Here is a 24,551-nt window from a genome sequence, read left to right on the forward strand (position 1 = left end):
AAAAAATACAATTATTTTGTCCAATAATTATTGTTGAATTTTACACTCAAGAACGTTCCACAAATTTCGAGAAAGATGGGAGTTGCGCGATACAGTCAAAAATACACATCACATGCAAAAAAAGAAACCATACTGAAACAAACGTAGACAAAAGATAAATGCACAACTGTAAATCTGTATATATGAATGCACTTCTATATAAATGTACACGTTTTAAAGTGCCTATTGTCTATTTTGAATTACATTAGATAAAGACAAACACTCAGATACAAACAAGATGATTTTTTTACTTTGCAAGAAGAAGCTCTGTCTAACAATCACACCAAGCATAATCTTCCTAGAATTCTTTGATCATTTCTGAATACGTTTTGAAGAAGTTGTAATGAATTAAATTAACGGTCAAAATAAAATTGCCCTTTATAAATTGACATTGAGTAAATAACGACTGGAAAGAACGTGTTACATTATCTTAAAATTAGAAGCAAATTATTTAGCAATCGTTACAATAGCTCAAAAGTAAACACAAATGATTTAGTAATCTTACAAAACCTAAAAATTAAAAAAAGATTATTCAACAATCGTTATAATGACTCATTAGTAGAAACAAATGATTTAACAGTCGTTAGAGTACCTCAAAGTTATAAATTAATCACTTAAGAATCGTTACAAGATTTCAAGGATAGAATCGAATACACCTCAAAATTAAAGACAAATCACTTAGCAATAGGTGCAGTGCTCTAGTCTTTAATAAGATAAATATGAGTTAAGTCAAAAGGGTTAGTTCCTTGGCTCGACATGGCCACGTGGTTAAGGCGCTTGACTCGTAATCTGAGGGTAGCAGGTTCGAATCCTCGTCGCACCACATATGTTCGCCCTTTCAGCCGTGGGGGCATTATAACGTCCGATCAATCCAACTATTCGTTGGTAAAAGAGTAACCCAAGAATTGGCGGTGGGTGGTGATGACTAGCTGCCTTCCCTCTAGTCTTACATTGCTAAGTTAGGAACGGCTAGCGCAGATAGACCTCGTGTATCTTTGCGCGAAATTAAAAAAACAAACAACTTTTCATGGCGTTTAGTTTTAGATGGGAGTTTTGTGCTGATTAAAAGGAAATAAAAGCTACAAGCAGGTAGACACAAAGATATGATGATATTTTATTTATTTTCATCGTAGATAAAAACTTGCAATATATCATACACATGGATGGGTGCCAAAATAAGTTAAGTGGACCAGCGAACATATATTTTATACATTACGAACTCCACACAAACAGTTTTGCATATCAGTGAGAAAGGTTAGCGTTATTGAATTATGTTTGTCTTGCAATATATCATGTGTTGTATATACATCAATACACCTTGTGTTGTACATATATCTCCTAAATATTTTAACCTTTTACATCTCTGGTAAAACGCAAATTGAAACCAATAAAATAATCACGTGGCGAACAGTAATCACTATTTAAATATATTCTCTCATAATGCATATATTTATTTTGCAAGAAGATTCATTCAGTTATATAAAAACTGAGATGGATTTGCTAACAAACATGTCAAAAACATACGAGAAAAACGGCCCGGCATGGCCAAGCGTGTTAAGGCGTGCGACTCGTAATCTGAGGGTCGCGGGTTCGCATCCCCATCGCGCCAAACATACTCGTCCTTTCTTCCGTGGGGGCGTTTGTTATAACAAACAAACCAACCAGAAAAACATGCGTAGAGCAATACCCAATTCTTCAGTTATTTCCCAAAGTATCAAACAAATATTTAAAGATCTCTTCGTAGTAGTGGCAATGTATTGTCCACATTCAGAAAACTAGCCCACAAATCTTGTAGAAAAATAATGTGGTAAAATAGTGTTAAATTATTATATATCGTAACGAAATTCACAACACTTCTAACGATATCTTATACATACGTATATACATTACAGCTGTGCTGCTTGTCTAAACTATATGAAACTGTAAAAATAGATAAATCTTGTAAATATAGTGAGTTATAAGAATGATTGTGTTGTTTAGCAGTATAGCAAAACTTGCAATATTTGGCTACACATTTTATAAATAATTTGCTACACGTTTTTGATACGATATCATACAACCAAATTAAATATTTGAAATGAAAATATAACCAGTCTCTTTTCATATTCTTATACATTTCACAATATCATCAGGTTGGACGTAGTTTTTTAATTAGCGTTCCCGGACTGTGAATCCCCGGATTTTTTTTATCCCGTTGACGCCAAACAGTAGTTTGGGATCATGTTTACTCACAGTAAGGATAACGTCAGTCAGACAATAGATGGCCTAGCATGGCCAGGTGATTGAGGCACTCGACTCGTAATATGAGGGTCGCGAGTTCGAATCCCCGTCAGACCAAACATACTCAACTTTTCAGCCATGATGGCGCTATATTGTGACGGCCAGTCCCACTATTCGTTGGTAACAGAGTAGCCCAAGAGTTGGCGGTGGGGGGTGATGACTAGCTGCCTTCCCTCTAGTCTTACACTTCTAAATTAGAAAAGGCTAGCGCAGATAGCTCGTGTAGCTTTGCGCGAAATTCAAAAACAAGCAAACAAACAGTAGAAGGTGAAGAGTTGGTAACGAGTGCCGTTGACTTACTGCTTTTCTTCTAGTTTTTGTTATCAGTTTAAAATTAGCGCAGGTAATCCTTTGTATCGCTTTGTGTGAAAATTCTAGAACGAATAAACAAATACTATATTGTTATTGCTCTCAGTTTTTAACTGTTATCTAGACAACTGTAATATAATTTATCTGATACTCAATGTTACGTAGCTAAAGTTTTTGAATTACCAATAAGAATTTTAACCATATTTTGTATGATAGAATCACATCCTTAATAATCATGTACCAGTTCCGTGGTTTGTGAACTGTAGTTAATTTGTTGTTTATAAATGCGATCAAAATGATCGATTGCATTATCAGTTCTGCTGATTGTATTGTTCAAAAGATAACATGTTTTTGTCATGACGTGTTTATTTACGTAATAGAAAAGAATGAATGGAAATATCATGACGATAGGGGATCAATAATGAAGTAAACATATGTTTACTCCTAAACTAAAACCTGCATCGTTAAAACACTAACATCGCTCATAGGTTCTAGTTTATTGGCACAGATTGGATAGTATGTCGGTTATAGGTAATCTAAAGATATTACTATACATTAATCTCTTTCCCTCTGCCATCTAATCCCCCGGTATGGCAGCGGTAAGTTTATGAACTTACAACGCTAAAATCCGGGATTCGATTCTCCGCGGTGGGAACAGCAGATAGCCCAATGTGACTTTACTTTCAAACAAACAATTTACTTTCTACCTAGTATACATATTAAGTTACATCTCGTTCATTAAGATGGATGGCTTACGATTGATTAACTGTCCGCTAATATAAAGAATATGACGTTGAAGTTTGCTGCAAAAAATGCTCAGTCTGATGAAGATCCAACATTTGTGCTACCCAAAGAAGTTGACTGAAGCCATTGTTACGCTCCTAATCCAATTATAAAAATACAAACTTATTAGCCTGGAGAATTATTACAGTGCTGTCTAGAAAAAAACCGTCATTATGGAAATACAGGTTTGAGTCGACGCAGTCAGCCACAACTTTTAGTTACATTCATTATTTTCTTTTCGCCGTTCTAAGATAATAAAAAAAGACCAAATCGTGTCCGACAACTTTTCTTATGCCATTACTCCACCTCTAGGAACCAGTACTAACGGAATAACACAAGCAATATTAAGTGTTTCATGTGGTTTTCTTTAATTACTTTGTTTTTGTCGTCATAAGCATTAAGTCATTTATTGTTTACGGTTTTACTTCTAAGTATTAATCCAACTGCACTTTACTGTTAACATCTGATATAAAAACCTGGTTTTGGATTAGTTATTGATTGGCATTTGATATTTTCGCATAGTACGGTTATAGAAAGTCGAATCCTGATGACTGTTGACATATTTTGTAAATCTCCAACTCACAATACATTAACAAAGATTATTCAGTTGTGGTTTTTCTCGCTCAGTCATTAGCAGTTGGCAGCCTCAGTTGTTTCTTGTAGCAGACGTATTGCACTTTAATTGGCAAAGCTGGACAAAAAAAAATTTCTGCTAACGATATTCCGCTACGGACCACAACTGTAATTTCCATTTTTGAAAATCAGGAAGTACTATTTTCAGATATTCTGTGTTATGTACTTGTCATCATATAACAAGCTACCTGCGTTAATAGGATTTAAAATAATCACCTGCTATGATGAGTCTCTTCAGAATAAGCGAACAAATGGAGTATTGTACAAATGCATGTTGGATCCTAATAAAACCGCCTATGAGTATATTATTAAAAATGTAAAAGATGGTAGTGGTATTTTTGAAATGCTGTGGCTTAGGCTTTTTAACATAAATATACTCATCACGTGATAGTTATTTATTAGGCATTATAATCTCTAGTATTTCCTGCTTGAACGAAAGTTTGAAGAGATTTGTGTTTTTGTTTTTTTAAGTTAAGCACAAAGCTACACTACGGGTATCGAAACCCAGGGGGGAATTTGAAAAGTAACAAATGTTTCTGCTCGTGTATATAATATTTATAGACGAACTAGGCTCAAGACATTAGAATGATTTATTTTATAATTTTCAGGTTATTTCTTCTTCGACTTTCCATTCATATCAGAATATAATTAAATACATGTATTTTCTGCCATTAACTTCTATTGCATTTTTATTGGTACTTGTTCTAGTGAATCGCTAATGAAATCAGTGTTTTATATAAGACTTTTAAAGCAAACGTTTTACTTGCCCTAAAGTTATATTTTGTTATATGTTCGATATACAAATCAGCAAGTTGCGTAAAAGTCACAACCAATATAAAGATGCAGCGGAACTTCTTTAATCAGGATAATATTCTGATTTTATTTCTTGCTTGGTAGGTAATGTGGTGTCAATGAAAATTGAGTATTTTTAGAAGGGTATGCAATATCCCTTTCCGACACAAAATATTCATCTACTTCGATCATAAATATCTATTCAGCTTGGGGATTTGGCTTTTCTAAACCGAGGATTTCTCTTATACTTAATGGCATTGGAAAACAAAGACATTGGAATTAACTTGGAGCACTAAGACCATCTCTTAAAGTAGTACTCTAAATTGTACCCTAGCCGTGGTTGGCAGAGCACTGTCACTTAAAAGTGAGAATCCAGAATACAATGGTCATTGACAAAAGCTGTCCACTTGCCCTAAACAACAGCAATCAAAATAATCAATAAGGATATCCGTCTGCAAAATCGACACAGGTCGTAAACAAGTTTCTTACACGACATACCCGTTAAATCCATACATATCTCAAACCGCTGGAAAATGTATTTCCATACTAAGATATACTGGTCAAGCTTATAGGAACTCTGAAGACAGCAGTGTTGTTATTTTGACATAACAGTCTTATTATCGAGCCTTTGGCGATGAAAATCACTATACAGGTTTATTGTCAAGATCACAACCATCAAATAGAACATAACTGGACGTGAAGGAATCAACTGCAACAACACAGTGAGGCTCTAAACATGTACAGAATGAAAAATATGATTAAGGACTTTATATGAGGCATAAATTGCGATTTTTACTTTAAGTACATTACCTTTTCTCTATTAGTCCATCGCTAAAGAATAAGGTAAAATATAATTTTGTTTGTTTGTTGAGTTTTATGCAGGGCTGTCTGTTCCAGCTATTCCTAATCTTAAAATTATAGTCTGGCGTGAAGGAAACTAATCAACACCAACCACCATCAATTTTTGGGCTACTCGTTACTAACGAATAAAGGAATTGATCGTAACATTATAATGCCCACACAGCTGAAAGAGCGACCTTGTACGGTGACCAGTCGGCCTCCTAACCACCAGGCCATGCTAGACTCAAAAGAACAGCAACATGATTTACAGAAATTGTTTCGAATATAAGACACAGTATTTCTTTTTTCCAGCGAAAAAAAAAAGCATACCCATAACATATAACAAATGTGAAAGAAAAGTTCACCCCTTTCAATATCTGTACTCAACATCGTATAAGGAATACTTTGCACTCTTACAGAAAAATGTATCTCAGCTATTCCAAACATAGCTATAGCAAAGAGTTCTTAATTATATGTCATTTTTCTGTTGAATGTGAACACATATTTTCCATTTTTCTTAGCAGTCACTTCACTTCTAGAATTACTGCAACTAACTGATGAGAAACTGTTACGTCTATTGTATGTTCCACTACAGCTAAAGTTATTCGGTTGAGTACCGTATATGAACGCATTAATTTTTGTCTTAAACAATACGAGAAGTTTGTTTCACAATATTCGATTTTGCAGCTAACAAACAGTAACTGAACTTTAGCAATAAATAATCCACAAAAAAACTTAAATATTTAGATTATATGATGATCATTTTATAGAACGAAAAGGTAGCTAATCCACGTTTTATACAGAAACAGCTGTTATATAACTTCAGTACGCGACTTGATTATTAGCAGATTATAAATATACATTTGATATGTGATATATTATACTGACTAAAGCCGGCCTTGTGGTAGGTGAAAAGCAATGGTTATAAAATATACACGTCACAACCAACAGAGTTCTTTGTTCATACTTCATGTTTCACGTATTTATTGTTCATTTTCTGAGAAACAGAAGTATTTAGGTTACTGTTCTTACCACTTAGCACTTTTCTTATATATATTAACAAAGCGAGAGTTGCAAGAAAAACACAGTTAAGCTAGTTATGTTATTATTTCAATGTTCTGTGTGTTTAAATTTAAACATGTAAACAACTGTTAGATTAAAGTACAATTTGTTAAAGAAACTGTAATGCTTTTCTGTAAACAAATATTAAGCAATGCAAGTATTACTGTGCAAAAGATGCTTTCTCAATTTCCTGCGAAACATGGAATTTCTTGACAGGCTTATTTTATTCACAAAGATTATGACTACTCAGTGATAGACCAGAAACTGGCCGTAACATTAAATAACTCGAAACCAGTACTGAAAAGGCCAACTTCAGGTGACTAACGCTGCTGTTTGAACTACCCGTTAGTCATCTTGGAGAGTTATTATTATAATTTTGCTCCACGTCTTTTAAAATCTTTTTATTACTTTCCTTTTTGAAAATGGCTATAACGTCAAATAACTTGGAAACAGGACTGGAAAGGCCAACTTCAGGTGACTGTGCCTTTTGGTGAGTTATGATTATTACAGTTATACAGCAGAAATCAGTGATGTCGAGAAACCCACTTGTTGAGAAATTTATATGCAAAAACGGCTCGTTTGGGTTGAGAAAATATTTTACATAGAGGAGCGAACAACGTTTCGACCTTCTTCGGTCATCGTCAGGTTCACAAAGAAAGAGGTAACTGACCGGAAGCTGACCACATGTTTGAAAGGGGTTGTGTAACTGAGTGTCGGAATGTAGAGGGCGGTATTAGATGTTTGAATATATAATTTTATTTATTTTATTATATTAATATAGGTATAAAGGCGTTCCTTTATATTGGTTTATTTTGGGTTTAAGTTGTTGTATAAGTAAGGCTTCTTTAATTTTGCGTTTATTTATGTTTGTTTCTTTATTTAGTGTTTGAGTGTTTTCTATGGTTATGTTGTGTTTATTTGGCTTGCTGATGTCAGGAATATATGGTATACAGCAAACAAATAACCAACATTTGGCAAAAACTAGTAACAAAATATGACATTCCAGTTAATACCAAATTTATTCAAAAACCAGGCACAAAACTGAGGTCTATACTATATAAAAACTACACTGACAAACACCACACCAACATTATTTATAAAATACAATGTGATAACTGCCACGACTTCTATATTGGAGAAACAAGAAGAAAAATGGAAACCAGATTCAAAGAACATAAATAGTCTCCTTCACACGTTTTCGAACACTGCAAGTCAAATAAACACAACATAACCATAGAAAACACTCAAATACTAAATAAAGAAACAAACATAAACAAACGCAAAATTAAAGAAGCCTTATTTATACAACAACTTAAACCCAAAATAAACCAATATAAAGGAACGCCTTTATACCTATATTAATATAATAAAATAAATAAAATTATATATTCAAACATCTAATACCGCCCTCTACATTCCGACACTCAGTTACACAACCCCTTTCAAACACGTGGTCAGCTTCCGGTCAGTTACCTCTTTCTTTGTGAACCTGACGATGACCGAAGAAGGTCGAAACGTTGTTCGCTCTTCTATGTAAAATATTTTCTCAACCCAAACGAGCCGTTTTTGCATATAAATATACAGCAGAAAGTCCTTTAGAACTTGTGTTAGTGCAGTTTTTATCTTACTGCTGTTGACTAGATGTATACATTGGTTTTATGCTATTTATGTTTTTTTAAAAAACTTTGTTTTGTTTTCCCTTAATTTCCTTTTATGAATTTTACTAAATTTAATTTTAACTTTTTACCGGATGTTTGGTGCCATAAAACACTAAATCAACCAACCAACCAATCAATCCTTTTTACAGTGATATCAACACTCTCAAACGCAACCTTTATTTACCAAATAATTCTATCTTCTAAGGTCATGCATAACCTTCAGTAAAATGTTTATTTTATTTATTGTGTTTATGACCCTCAGTAAGAGGTATGTTTTAGGAGGTTAAGGCAATTCTTGATTAATCCATCTGATCTCTTTCAGGAGTGTATTTTCTCGCACAGGCTGAGGGCATAATCTTCAAAGTAGATATTTTAGTCTTCGATGATAGTTCTGTGTTACCTAAGAGAACCATTACCTTCAAAGATAATCTTCGATTAATAAATTTCACTTTGTACTGGTTATATTTGTATTATTGAAAGAGATAATTTCAGAAGTCATTGTTAGGATAATGAGGGTGAAACCAGAGCGCTAAAGATAGACTCTCTATCAAGTTAGGGGAAAGTTCTTTATTTAACTCTCGCTAGTTCAGTGCATCAATTACTTCCTCTCTTACAAAAACATTAGCATTTGTAGATTCAAGTCAATGTATTTTATACAGCACACAGTTGTATACATATGTGTGTGTATCAAGAAATAGTATTGAGGATGAAAAGCATAACTGTTTTAACTTATGGTTTAAAGCTTTTCCATTTAGTTAACTTTTCTTGAAAGCAATACTTCTGCAGTATTGGAGTATATTTTGTTTGAAAATTAATACACTGTTATTATGTCGGTAGTGTAAAAGCTCAGATTCCATATTCTTACAAGTAAAATAGTTATTGTACAATTGTACTTTTCATATTCTTAAGATTAATATTTTTTGTGTGTACAACTGTTGTGCTTTTGTCAGTTTTTCTTTACTTCTAATTTTTTTGTATTTGTCGTTTCTTATTTAGTGCTCATTTAAATTGAAAATATATTTAACTTGTTTTACTTGCCTTTTTTCAAGTTATGAGTTTTATGTATTACAAATTTTATAAGCTAGAGCTCAGATTTCGTTTCTGTTTATATCTGCGAACTTTTATTAATGACAGATCAATCACGTTTTTCCTAGTCCTTTGCTATTTCATACTTCAATATAATACTTGAATATATTGTGTTTCTCTCATTGATTTACCAATATAGTAGAGAATGTTGATGTAATATTGACCAAACATGATGAAATTGGATATTGGCTTACACAATTCAAACCAAAACATTGATTTCGGTAAGATTCTAACAAAACGAACGAACACACTTAAACCAGAATATTGTTTGTACACCAAAATATGATACATTTAAATCTGACAGTAATGTTTACTGTAAAATTCAAAACGTCTGATTATAATGATACTCTAATAACTAACGTCTTAAGTCTATCTGTAATTATCATTAGTTTCTGATCAAAGCAAACTACCGATAGAGATCGGGAATGAATTGCAGCCCACTAATTAATATAGTTAATTTAACATATCGTTCTGTTTAGTGTAAGTAATTGAATTCAGTTATGTTTGACTACAATAATTGTTGTAAAGAACGAACATAAGTCTTTTAACATAATACTCGCTGTGAACGTACTTACGGCCTAATACAACTAAGTATTACCATGATATTAAGTGTACAATTAAACATAGTTTACTATGGTAAATGTTCACTGTATGATATAACATAATATAGTATCCACTGTATTATTTAACGCTCTCAATTCTTGCTATAATACTTATTGCACACTTCAGTATACTCGTAAAATTTGCCATATAATTTAACACATTTCAGTACTTCTTATTATATAATATAACACACTTAAATCTAACTATACTATTTATTACACTCTGTGAAGACGAGAAAAACCCACTTGTAGAGAAAAATATATATGTAAAAACAGCTGGTATGGATAGAGAAAGTACTATCTAGAAGAGCGATCAACGTTTCGACCTCCTTCTGAACCTGACGATAACCGAAGAAGGTTGAAATGTTGTTCGCTCTTCTACATAGTGCATTCTCTACCCATACCAGCCGTTTTTACATATATGTTTATTATACTGTCCAACATATAATAATTACTATAAACATAACACACGTCTTCCATTTAATATGCTTAAGTCTAGCAATAAAATTAATGTAATGTGCTCTTCAGTACAGTTAAGAGCTTAAGGAAACATGATTGAATATCTTTAGTGAAAATGAGCATACAAAGCCTTAAAAATAATTATTAATAAACTGTTTGTTAAGCCTAGTCAAAATGTTACATACAATAAATTAACGCTAAACCTTGAAGGATAACTTTTACGCGATAACATTGTTCACAATAAGGTCTTTAAGCAAGATGAATAAGAAGTGAAATACGTGAACCTTGTCACATTAAACCTATAGTAGAAACTTACTAAGTCAGGAAAGAAGTTACGCCTCAAACCTTGAATAAAACGTCATTTTCTCTTGTGATGTTGTTGCTATGGTAACTACAGACAGACTACAGTTACACTATATAGTGGATCGAGCGCTAAGGCGGGTAACCATTATAAGCATCAGTTATGTCTAATTATTGACCTGAACAGTTTATTGAGAAAAAAGCCTTGCCTTACACAATAACAATAATTAAATATATTTCTTACTACAACTTTTTGACGTAGATACTTTGTATACTTCCAATTTAGGATAAATTTTTCTACAAACTGAAATAAATTAAACAATGTGACATTAGATATTTGTTAAATAGAAATGTAGAAGTCATAAAGATTAATCTCTTAGTTTTCGTAATTGTAATGACAGTTATTGAGCTGATTTCACACTACATTTCTATACATGTTGTACCCAGTGAATGGTATTACTTTCAGCAATATATGTATACATATATATGTATATATGAGGTGTCTTGGAACTTGTACTTACAGGGTTTTTTTTACTCATCTTCTCTAGAGGAAGTTCTTCTGAACTCACTTTGTATATAGATGTGGTTATTCAGAATGTTCGGATGAGTTTTTGTTTTACTTCTAATCAGAACTTTTATTGAAACTTATATGTGTGGATATATATATATATTAGTTTGTTATAACCAAAAACAAACCAAAATAAAATTAAATTAAAAATTAAAAAACGCTGCACTTATTGAAAGGATCCCAGGGTACAAGCTATTATGTGGGATATAAAATGTAACCTAGGTTTAGGAGGTGGCTAGAGAAGTAGGACCCACATTGCTGTGGGGATACAGCGTCTATCAGTTTCATCCTCTATTCGCCAGCCTCACATAAAGAAATAAAATAAAGAAAAGGAATAGCAATATAAATTAAAATAACAGATATAGAAATTAGGAAAGCGAGATGTGAGTGCACAATCTCACCACGTCGCACATCTACATCACATTTTACTGTCTGCAGACGGTTGTGGGAAGGTGGCTGCTCTCCAAAGTAAAGAAGAAAAAATTGAAAAATAAAAGTAATGTACCACCATTTGGAGGTAAGTAAGTTAAATACATTTATTTCTTTAAGTTAGCATTCCATCCACCATTATATATATATAATATAGCCTTATATAAGAAGTTGTTCTTATCTTACTCAGGGGCACTGTCAAGGAAGATTCAGGGCCCCAGACGAACTCCTTTTCGATCTACCAGTAAACAATAATTCCATGAGCCACCATACATACTTGAAGTCTCACGAAGAATCTAACATTGCTAGCACAACCAAAACGTATTGAAATGGACTTAATCGTCAGCGGTCCCGACTTTCAGGACAATGCCAGTAGACAAGTACGATATCATTTATACTATACTTACCAAAGAAACAACACATCGTAAAATTACGTTTTGGCCAAAATAAGTCTTTGATATTTTCATTTTATTTACGCTGCGACAAGTACATAAGCTTCGGAAGGCTTTGGTTGTTTGTTCACACCAGTTCAATAAAATACAATACAGTGCATGAACTGAAAGATTCAATGGCAATATGACTACTTCATATTATAAAATATAGTGTAAAATATTTTTTTAAAATGAATTTACATACATATAATAGAAAAGAATCTCTCAAAGAAAATTCTGGGGACGCTTATGTCACTATGTATAATACTTTTTTTAGAACTTTCATGTACAGAGGACGTTTTTAAAAATAAACTCTATACCTACAGATGAAATTGATTTGAACCTTATATCTGTGGTGAGTTTGTTTTTAAAACCTCTATCTGAAGAAAACGTTGCTCTGAACCTTATATCTGTAGCGAGTTTGTTTTTAAAACCTCTATCCGAAGAGAAAATTGCTTTGAACTTTATATCTTTAGTTAATCCGTTCCTTTTAACACTTATATCTGAAGAAGAAGATGTTCTGAGCCGTGTATATATAAAAAAGATGTTTCTGAAATCTACATCTGAAGGGGAAGTTATTTTGAACATTGCATCTATAGCGAATTTGATTCTAAAACATACATTCGGGATATTTTCACCTATAGCGATCTTTTTTCTTTGAAACATAGATCTAAATGTTTGTTTGTTATGCACAAAGTTACACAAGGGGCTATCTGTGCTTTGCTAACAACGGGTATCGAAACCCGGTTTTTAACAAAATAAGTTCACAGACTATGCCACTTCGAGGGCCTAGATCTAGAAAGGAAATTGTTCTGAACTCGACAGCTATAAATAATTTTTTAATCGTACAGAAAGGTATTCAGGGGAAATTTGTTCATCATCTGTACTTGTGACTAAGAATTAAATAAAATATTAATTCTACAAAATACTTTGATAAGGAGAAACAGAATGAGTAGTTACAATAATATTTTCAATTTATTCATCAATAATACACCATTTAAATTAAGTAAAAACTAAGATTTAACTTAGGTAATTTTAAGAAAATGTTTGGCACATTTTATAATTAGTCTAAGATAAGGCAAATAGGTTAATTCTGTTCTCAGTTTGTTTATGGAATTTCGCGCAAAGCTACTCGAGGACTATCTGAGCTTATTGTCCCTAATTTAGCAGTGTAAGACTACAGAGAAGGCAGTTAGTCATCACCACCCACTGCTAAATCTTTGGCCACTCTTTTATCAAAGAATAGTGGGATTTACCATCATATTATAGCGCTGCCACAGCTGAAAGGACGAGCATGTTTGGTGTGGCGGGGATTCGAACCCCCGACTCTTCGATTATGAGTCGAGCGACCTAACCACCCGAGCATTCTCAGTCTTTCTGGTCTCACCGTGAACCTTTATTTATACTGAATTATTGTCTTCAATTTTCTGTTATAATATATCCTAAAAGTTAGATTTATTAATCAGGAAAGGACATGCGTATTCTGAAGTTATGAATATTATTTACAGAAACCACGTTTGTGTAAAGAAAATTATTCAGAATTTACACTGATATGGAAAGGAACGTTATAAAGTTTATTAAGTGAAAATCAAATAAAAAATTAACGCGACTGGCCACTACATTTCAACTTTTGAAAAAGCTGTAAAATTTCTCATACGAAATTTACGAAAAGTACTCTTGTGTGAATATTAAAAGACAAACCTACATGTCATCCACTGGTCCAGCGGTAAGCCTAAAGCTTATAACACTAAAAACCGGATTACGATACCAGTGACAGTACATATAGCCTACTATGTAGTTTTGTACTTAACAAGAAACATATATATATAAACTTATTTTTGTAACTTCTGCTATAGAAGACATATACAAAGATAAATTTATATATTAGGTAACTTGCATTATATATGCTTCTAGTTGTCATAAAATTTGTCAGTTTATAACTTATATACTAAAATCAAAATTACTTCAATTTCAGCGTAACGTTAAACCTTGTAAAGAATGTAATAACTCAAATAACATGAACGTAGTAGGTAAATAACTATACAAATGTGGGAAATGTTTTCTTAATGTGCTTTCAATACGTAAGATATACATATTTTATTTTTAAAATCCCTGATTTGGAGGAAACGGCTGTTTCTGTGTGAAATCATGGCACAAGACAGAGACAAGACGATGTATTCATTTGTTAGAGCTGTAATCCTTTGTCTCATAAACAATAAACGTAAAAACGTATGAGCTGTTTCTGCTAATTTAAAAAATGTTTTTGTGGTAAGAACTAACTCCATGATTACATGATATTTTGTGTTGTTATGTAGTGAGGAAGGAAAAGAAATAAACCAATAAATTACAAAACTACGTGACCATGTTTGTTCTTTTGTTACCTGTGCCTATTGTGTAAGTATATTCGTATTTCTAGAGTATTTCCAAATGTTCCGAGAAAAGCAAAAACCGAAACGATTGCCAGTCGATTAACTCGTAGAACTCAGCTGATTCGAAAATCTTACTTATAAATTGCTTATAATTTTCCTCAAAGCATGATCACTTTCCTGAGTAGGAAAATCATTAGGCGCTTAGCATCATATATTCACTAAATCCCAAATAATTATAGGAGTCTTATATTTCGAAATTTACCTAATCTTCACCAGATTGTGTTATTTTTTTTGAGAAGTTTTACTTGGATGAATAAATTGGTCTGGCGATTAGCACGTTATGGACACTTAAAATGAAGTGAGTTGTAGTAAACATGAATTAGAATTCCGATTAATCGTGATCCTGTTTGAGAAACCACACTTGGACGGGTAAAATCTCCTAGCAGATAGCAAGTGAAATCTTTTATAAAACCAATAATAATGAAGCAATAAGCAAATAAAATCCACCAGTAACACAGCCGATTGTCACTGAAGTTTTAAACTAAGTTTACCGAGTCCAAGTTAAACAAGTTGATAATAATCGAACGCATATATAAAAATCTTTATTCCTATTTAACTTGGAAGCTATTGTACGTAGTGCACAATTTAAGCAATATACGAATATAATATATGTTATCCCACGTTGTGTGGGAAAAACATCATTCAGTCTTATATTTGGATGTGTGGAAGCAACTTATTTTGTATTATATGCATTATTTGTTGTTTTTGTTTTGTTTTCAAAATAAATTGAGCGCGGGTTGGATTTGGCAATCGGAGCTCGAGTTTGTAAAACACCATAAATTATTTCCTGCGCACCAGGTCGTGGGTACGTTATAAGAGTTACAGTCACTCTCTTAGTTTGTGTGATAGGTGTTGGCTGTAGATGAAAATTATGGACAGCGGCAGATACCTTTAGTATATTTGTCATAAATACAAAATAGAAATAGAAATAATTAAAATATTTACATCGTCGGCTCTTATTACAATGTCATCCGAAGAGTCGGCGATACATTTGTGGAACTACGGTGCTAAAATCCATGGTTTAACAGCTCAGTGTGGATAGGGTACAATAGCCCTTTTTGTAGCTATACTCGACCTATAGTATAGCTTGTTAACACAAAAATTGGTGTCAAACGCTGGTGAGCATTCATTTATAAGATTATTTGGCTTTATGTGCAAATATATATTCTATAGTAATAATTCCCAAAATATTATTATTTTTCCTCCTCAGTATTTGGAAAATAATTTTAGACATATGAGGTTTCATGACGATGGTTCACTTAGTTAAGTGTTCCTGAGTGTACAAAGGACGTATTTGGAACAAGTTGAATCGTTAACAACAAATATTTTATGTTTATCGAGGATGCGTGTGTGTGGATACATATGTGCATTTGTATATGTTTATCATATAGATTGATACAGCAGTTAGCTTAGTGTACGCCTTGATACACGGTAGAGGTTAATGTGGCCTGTGTAGCTGACATGAGACAACCACTGTGGATTCTAATTCTTCTCGTGAAATCTGGGGCTAATGACCAGCATCAAACCTGCTGTTTGTTCCCTTCACTGTTTTGTTTTATTCTTTTCGTGATGTTTCTTCCAACGTGATAGCTTCGGCAACCAACCGCATCAGCCCGCATAGACAAGGCGCTGCTCTCGGTTAACCATGCATTACGTGCTTTTAAATAGTTAGTACTTGTAGGTAAATCTTGTGTTATCTATCGCATTCTAAAATATTTTCCCCATTTTTATTTTTTAGTCTAGATGCACTACATTATATAAAAAATAATTCTAACTAGGAGCAAGAACATAGTAGAAAATACAGAATGTTTACCGTAAAAGTTGATTTTATTTACAGGAGTTTTACAGAAGGTTCCCGAAGAAGTCATGCCATTTTTCTTTACACGATTTTAAACTGCTTATAAAATGTGTGAATCTTGGTATCTTGTCCATATGCCGTAGGTGGGCACACTCCCCTTTCACACTGATTTAACTATCCCAAATGTATGTATACCTGTTTGAATATTCATATTCAAGACACCTATCTGAATTTGATACTAGTGAGTTCATGAAGGTATCATCGAAAACGTAATAATGTGAAACATTAAAGGAACCGTGCTTACTATTATTTGTATCATTATTATTATTAAACCACCACTGATAATAAAACTAATTTGATTTATGACTGTGCCCCCCAAAAAAAAAACCACAACAAAAAACAAATTTAGTCACATGAACTCACTGGTACTAAATCGGGATTCCAATGTAAATCGTACAGTATATATTCATGACCATTACAAAGAATAAACCTTAACTGGCCTTCAAAACGACTCTAAAATAATTCCAATGTTTAAATACTGCATATGGGGTGGTATATGATGTGATATTTGCAGTGTATTGTATTTACAAATACACGTGTTTTATCATATTACTATCTTTGGGAAGATACGTTGTGATTTTAGGAAAGCATGGGACTAGATTTGTGAAGGTGTTTGTAACATATTGTTTCTTATTTGTACTATTAAACTGAACTTTATCTTACTATAATTAAACACAAGTAACGGAAGATTTCCTAAAACCTTTGTCTTCTTAAGTGAACTGAAGATTGTTTAATATAAATATGTTTAATAAACATCCTGATTAATGAAAATAACACACCATGCAACTAGATCTACATATTTGTTGCACTAGATGATTCACTAAGATCATCCTTTAGAAGAGAAGATGTAATTATACATTTCCTTCCTTGTATTTTTAGATTGCTCGCTTAGATAGCTTTGACTTGTAGGTTCTTCACCAGTCAATATACCGTTGGAAAGATACTTATATAGTGTTATATAACATGGGTTTATGTCTCCATCAGACAAGACATATTATATCTGCATTATTTAAACTCCTAGAGTTTTTAGATAAAAACTTCTATTTTATAAGGTGAATCATCTTTCAAAAGGTTGCTTTATAATAAAAGGTCACCTCTTCTTACCCCGATGTTTACTTCTCACATTTGTAACCCACATTTTTATAATACTTCGTCTGTTTTACAATAAATTTTCATTTAGGATTAATTGCAAACACTTGGAATTTTGCCTCGAAATGATTTGCAATCACGTGGTCGTAGCAAATCTATTCACTTACTGTACTTGCCACAAGTTTTGCGGTGCTTTTGGTGACGGGCTCCACAGCAGGAGTTACGTTCCAATTCCTGGGATTTATAATAACATAACAATGACCGACGTTTTGCTAGGTAAATTAATTCAATTCCACGTGGCCGGTGCATCTATCAACTAAAAATTCTAAAGTCGGCATATTAATTCTGTTAGAACATTTCTTCATATGCCTTATTAAAAAAAAGATGTGTTATAAGCGTCCTGTAATAATCTGAAACAAAAGCATTTTATTTATATGCTGGTACCTTCATTATGTAACTGGAAGACATGTTAAAAGGTTAAACTAATCTCGTTTCGGCTCACCTATCTGTATTACATCATCACTGGTGCTGAGCAAAGTATTTGATGAACTATTACACTATGTAACAAAATTTTTACTTGTTCTTGTTCCTGGGCAGAAAGTGTTATTTCCAAATTGCTTATGCCGGAAGTAAATGGAAAAGACCTATTTTTCTCTTCGAACTTTGCTTTTGTGGCCTGAGAGTGTATAACGAAAACATGATAGGATACTATATTTAGGGGCTGATACGTGAAAGTGATTTACGTTACAGTCGTCAATCTCGAAAAAACACTCACTTCTAAACATTTTTGCATAAATTTTGTATAAATACATGTAAATATTGATTCATATGTTGTCTTATTCAGACATTATGTAAGTGAAAATGTGCAAATTTGCCCGTTTTTACATATAAATTAGGTTAATTTCTAAATTTCATTATCCAGGTCACAAAAACAAAGTTTGAAGGGAATAATGGCCATTTTCTGTACTTTTACAACCTAAACAATTAAGAAATAACACATACTATCCAGGAACAAAATTTGTGTTACATAGTGTTATTTAGAATAGTAAATTTAACTTGTTTGATTGTACTTTGGTATCTTCTTGTGTGATTTCCTATTAAATTCAACCAAACTATGTGTACAGTTTTTTGTGAGTTTATTTGTTTTTGTGAATTATCAGACAAATTTTCAAATCACGTTTTTTTCAGAGAAAGAGTAATGTATCTTGAATAAATAATTTATAACTTATTATACGCATAAAATAAAGCTGGCAATATACACCCGCTAGAGTTGTAAGCTACACGAGGGCTATCTGCGTAAGCCGTCCCTAAGTTAGCAGTGTAAGACTAGGGGAAGGCAGCTAGTCATCACCACCCACCGCTAACTCTTAGGTTACTTTTTTACCAACGAATACTGGGATTGATCGTTACATTATAACGCCCCCACGGCTGAAAGGGCGAGCATATTTGGTGAGGTGGATATTCAAACCCGCGTCCACAGATTAAGACTCAAACGCCTTAACCAACTGGTCATACTGGACCAAAAGATTTCGTAAAGCAACATTCTCGCTGATAGATCACACAACATATGTTGTTGTTGTTGTTGTTTTCATACTTTCACCAAGAGCGTCACAATGTACTGTATTACAGTGAAAAACGTTATTAAAAACATCTTGTCATGTTTAGATTTTTCTAAATTTACAAACTTGTGAGTTTTTATATTCGTCACTTACTAAATTATAGTTTAATTAGCTATCCAATATAATTTCTATTTTGTCTAAGTAGTGTTTTTCTTTAAAATTTTCCCCATACGCTGGTTCCACGCTTGAACAGCGGTAAATCGTCTGATCTACAATGCTTAAATCAAGGATTCAGTTTTTCTTAGTGGATACAACACATGTGACTTTGCTATAGGAAAACACACAGTTGTTTTTTTAAGTCATAATTTAAACTATGTGAATAGCGAGAGAGGTATATAGATAGGTAGGTTGGTAGATTAAATAAGTATTTTTTCCTTCAATAATAAAAGCTGTTACTTTGGAAAGTTGGGAAGAAAATTCAGTTTTTCTTTTATGTAATGATTGTAATATTTCATCTAGACATCATGGGATTTACTGTGCTTTTGTTATTGATATTTGACCATTATGGGAGCTGAAAATATGAAGTTTTAAAAACAAGTTTACTCATCAGCCTTTGTGGGAATTCTTGTAGTAATATTTTTTCATTTATTTATTTTAATTGTATTATGTATCGTTAAAGGTGCCTACTTTTTCAACCACTGGTTGCAGATAATGAATAACAGTGTTAAAAATAGAACATTATGATTAATTACCTAAACGTGTTTGATATCGTAATATGAAGATTGCGAGTTCAAATCCCTATCCCACCAAACATGACCTTTTCAGCAGTGAGAGATTTATAATGTGAGGATGAATCCCATTATTAGTTAGTGAAAGAGTAGCCCAATGGATTGGAGGTGGGTGGTGCTAACTAGCTGCTTTCCCTCTACTTTTATACTGCTGAATTAGGGTCGGCTATCGCAGATAGCTCTTATGTAGCTTTGCGCGAAATTCAAAACAAACCTGCTTTCAATGTTTATAATACAACCGCAAACATACAATTACTCCATGAGAGACTTCTAACCAGCTCATTCACGTAATTTAAGAAAATATAAGTAAAAACGAAATTTTACGCGCATTAGATTGCTATATCGTACATGACGAGAATGAGCCTAAGTACCTCTCACCCTTAAATATGTACTATAAGTTTAGTAATGTGCCACCTATTGCTAAAACTACTTAATTCGTCATATTGTTTTATCATATAGTGTGTTGTAAGGGTATTTATGTAAATACGCATACAATAAGCCAACAACATGATAAAAAAGGAGTATATGGTCTACCTAAATAGCGTGTATATGTATTTTCTTATAGCAAAGCCACATTAGTATATCTGCTGAGTCCACCGAGGGGCACCGAACCCCTGATTTTAGCATTATAAGTCCGAAGACTTAACGCTGTACCAGCAGGTGACATCTAAGTAGCGACTGTGTCCCTATGTAAGTAATGAACATTCGAACACAAATGTGCATGACCCTGATTATGGGTTTTGAATTCACATCAATGAACATTTGTGAAACAATATCGTCTTTTATGTTGCGTTTAGCATTTAAAGGTTGCTCTTTACATGAAATATTAAAAACACCATAAATACAGGAGGAAGAGGTCAAAATTGTACCTGACCCTCCCAGGCCAAACCAAAGGACAATTAGAAACAGCAGTAATTGTATACATACTACCATCCCCCCACATACTAAAGTATACCATAACTTCACATTTTATAGCTAACTGGAATAAATACATTTTGTGAAGAGGCAGAAAATTGCAGTCAGGACAGTCAACCATTGTTAAATATCTTTATCAGCCAATCAAAATTAAGAACATTCATGAAATGAACTTGTGGCGCATTCACGGAATGATTATTCGCAAAAATCAGTTAGATTAACAACTTCTAATACACAGAAATGCCGGTGCGTTTTGCTAACTGTGTTTTGTTACTTAGTAACAAAAGTATAAAGTAATATTGTTTGTCTATGTGCTGAAAGTATAAAATGAAGTGTATAGACAACAAAACAGGAGAAATATTTGCTGACTTTTATTTAAAACATTATGATATAACAGAAAGTAGATTAATTCAGGAACGAGTTATATTTAAAATGTAATCGATATTTTTACTTTCATGATAAAGTTTATGCACTTCCTTGTCGACTGACTAAATGGATTGTCAGAATTTTATAATTTATGGTCTAGTTTAGTAGCAGGAAATACTCTAGTTTCTTTGATTTCCTTTGAATTACATCATCGTTTGCTATGTCTTCTTGACAATCAACTTAATAAAATATCACCAACTTAATGAAGACATAATATTATTGTTTCATTATATTCCTCCATAAACTAATTCGAAACGTAGGCAGTAGCTTAATATTTTTTTTTTATTAATTGATTTATCTACTTTATGGAAACAGACAATATTTTAATCTTTTTCTGCTATCGTTCAATTCTTTAGTAGACTTGGTGGTAACTTAAACACTATTTTAATCGTTTAATTATATTTTACTATTATAAAACTGCCTATATAAAAGATGACGTCTGAAACAACTTTATTTTCAGAAGATTTTCATTTTAATGAAAACAGTACACTATCTAATGTAGAAGTATCTCTTGGTTTAACATATTGCACATGTATTAAAATTATTTTCATAAAATAAACTATTATTCTATTTGTCATTTGCTAAGAAACTTTATTAAAATATATGAATATTTTGAAATACACTTAAATTGACACCTTCAAGTAAACTTTCTAGTCTCATATGAAATGTCTAAAGTAATTCCCTTTAAAGTTTCAAAGTGAACTGCCGATTTTCAAATAACAATCTCTCTTATAAGAAATCCCACCTCTGGTGGCTAAACAATAAGTTTGAGAGCTCATAACTTTAAAAGTGGTCTTTGTGCTTAATAACAAAGAAATAAGCGATATTGTAACTAATATTTAGTGGAAATCAAAGTAATTATTAGCAATAGCTTTTCCTTTGAAATATTTGTTCAGGATAATAATTAAGTATTTAAATTTCAAGTACGTTACCATTTGCGACTCAGTGACAATTCTAATAGATACATAAAATCAGTAATCCACTTTACAAAGAGAAATACAGCCACAACTACGGAAGCTGTTTTCGTTCGAGAAAATGTCGGAAGTGTGGAATTTACTACTTGATTGCTCCAGAAGAAGTCGAATCTAACTGCTATTGTACCTCTTTTCCTTAATCAAAACGTGAAATTTCATCACCCTCGCGAAAATACAAAGTCATCATTAGGTAAAACACACCAAATCATCTAAATCTAAATCAAGTAGAAGTTTTATGGAAATGAGCTGATGTCGAGCAAAGAATATTTTACTCGTTAAATCTGACACTTCAAATTTTCGGTTTTAAATACCTATTTTTGACGAAAGCTTAAACAAATTCAATAAGTCAAATAAACATAGCATAAAACTATTATTAAATTTATAAAATGCTTGAATGTTTGGTAAATGTGAAAAGTTTAGTAATTTTTGTTCAAAACTATTTTTACCTACAATATTTTACTCATTTATATTAATTAGTAACTATGATCGATTAATGAATTGATATTAGTATTGCTGTTAGATCTTGCGAAGTGCTCCTTTAGTTTTGAATCATGCATGTTAAATAAGGATAATACTTAAGAAAATACAAAATTATTAAGAATTAAGAAGAAACATTATTAGTCTTAAAAATATTACATAACAACCCAAGAAAATGGTAAATAACTTTTATATAAAGAATTCAAAACAAATTAATTAATTCCTTTAATTAGGGGTTGACATATTAACTGAGTTTTCGAAATGAAGATAAAAAGGATTCATTTTCTTATACATTATGCCATTCCTGTGTAAGATTCCTGTTTACTTTTTCCTGCTGGAAATTCAACTTCATTCTTCTCATTTAGGTTTAAGACTTGTTGTTGTTTTTTTCTTTGGTTACTACCACAAAACTAAAATTAAAGCTGCAGAGACTTAAGTTACGATTTTGCTGGCTTGACTTTGCATCTAGATTATTCGGATAATTTACGATCACTAACGTGAAGAGGAACCAGATTTTTCTTTAACATGTACAACATTATGTTTTTTGTGTGTTTTTTTTTCACCTTAGGCTGATCCCAAAAGCTTCTGATTGAACGACAGTTCTCGAGCGTCTCTTCTGACACTGATGACTTTTTTTATGGTTCTTAGAACCCCTACCCATCTGGTGTTGGGGGTTTTGTTCTTACACCGACTGATGTATGAATGACGTTTTATCTAGTATAGCGTAAGTTAATAACTTATACCTAAGATAGTGTTAGATGGTAAGTCTTCCCTACGCAAGGAAGAGTGAGAGAGTTCAAGAAACACTTTCTACACAAACCACTTTACTTAATCCCAATCACAAAGAAATAAAGAAAATGATCTTTTAGCGTATTTGCAAATATCGGTTATAATCAACAAGGACTGGTAAGTCAAGTGAGTTGTATTTTTGAGGAAATGATCTACTAGGGAAAGGTATATACGTGTAGTGTGTTTTTTTTTCCGTTTTTAAAAGTACACCTACAGCATACGTAATATACATATATATGTATATATATGTGTGTGTGTTTTTATATTTTTATTTTTGTCATAGCCATTTTTGGCCCAATGGTAGATCTCTGGATTTCAAAGATAAGCAGGCGGTTTCGAATTCGTGCGATGTTACGAAATATTTCCCGCCATTTAAGCTGTGGGAGCGTTATAAGAGAGATAGTCATTCCCTCAGTGTGGACAGTATGTGATAGGCTTCTGCTGACTGGCTGTATTTTCTCGAGCCAGGACTTCAAAATTAAAGTTAATGACAGATAACTTTAGTAAGTTTGTTATAATTACAAAATTACCGTTTTCCGGTAGTTCTGAGTATTAAGATTGGATATAAGCCACATAAATATTTTGTGAAACAAATATTTTTATCCACTGTAGCTCGAGAGTAAGTTTCAGGACTTATAACAATAAAACACAAGGGTTCAAATCCCATTGCGGACACAACACAGACTATTCGTTCTGAAGCTTGAAAAACAAACTTATCTCTATTGGAAGCAAAATGTTTTTCGTTCCATGAGTTTATTTCTGCTAGTGGAAAACTGTTTACTCCCATACTCAGATTATTCCTGAGTTATGTAAAACTCGCTATTAATTAAGGACAGACAGTAAAAAATAAGTACATAATATTATCTTGTTTTCCTGAGATTTATGTTCAGAAGGAGCCGTTTAACATTTTCTTGTAGTGTGTAGCAACAGTAGCTTAAAGCTTTGGTTTCCCTTTTCCTGTAATTCAAAATGTAAG

At 32.6% G+C, this 24,551-nt stretch overlaps 1 long non-coding RNA gene across 3 annotated transcripts in view; it reads left to right on the forward strand.

Annotated features, from left to right (window-relative positions):
- The window catches only part of LOC143232066 (uncharacterized), a 146,981-nt gene that overhangs the window by 15,528 nt on the left and 106,902 nt on the right, over positions 1 to 24,551 (forward strand). For all 3 annotated transcript variants that reach the window (XR_013017361.1, XR_013017362.1, XR_013017360.1), the window contains exon 2: positions 12,031 to 12,220. This is a non-coding gene — a long non-coding RNA (uncharacterized LOC143232066). The remainder of the gene's footprint in view (positions 1 to 12,030; positions 12,221 to 24,551) is intronic.

Source organism: Tachypleus tridentatus, chromosome 11, assembly GCF_004210375.1.
Source record: "Tachypleus tridentatus isolate NWPU-2018 chromosome 11, ASM421037v1, whole genome shotgun sequence".
NCBI classification, from domain to species: domain Eukaryota; kingdom Metazoa; phylum Arthropoda; class Merostomata; order Xiphosura; family Limulidae; genus Tachypleus; species Tachypleus tridentatus.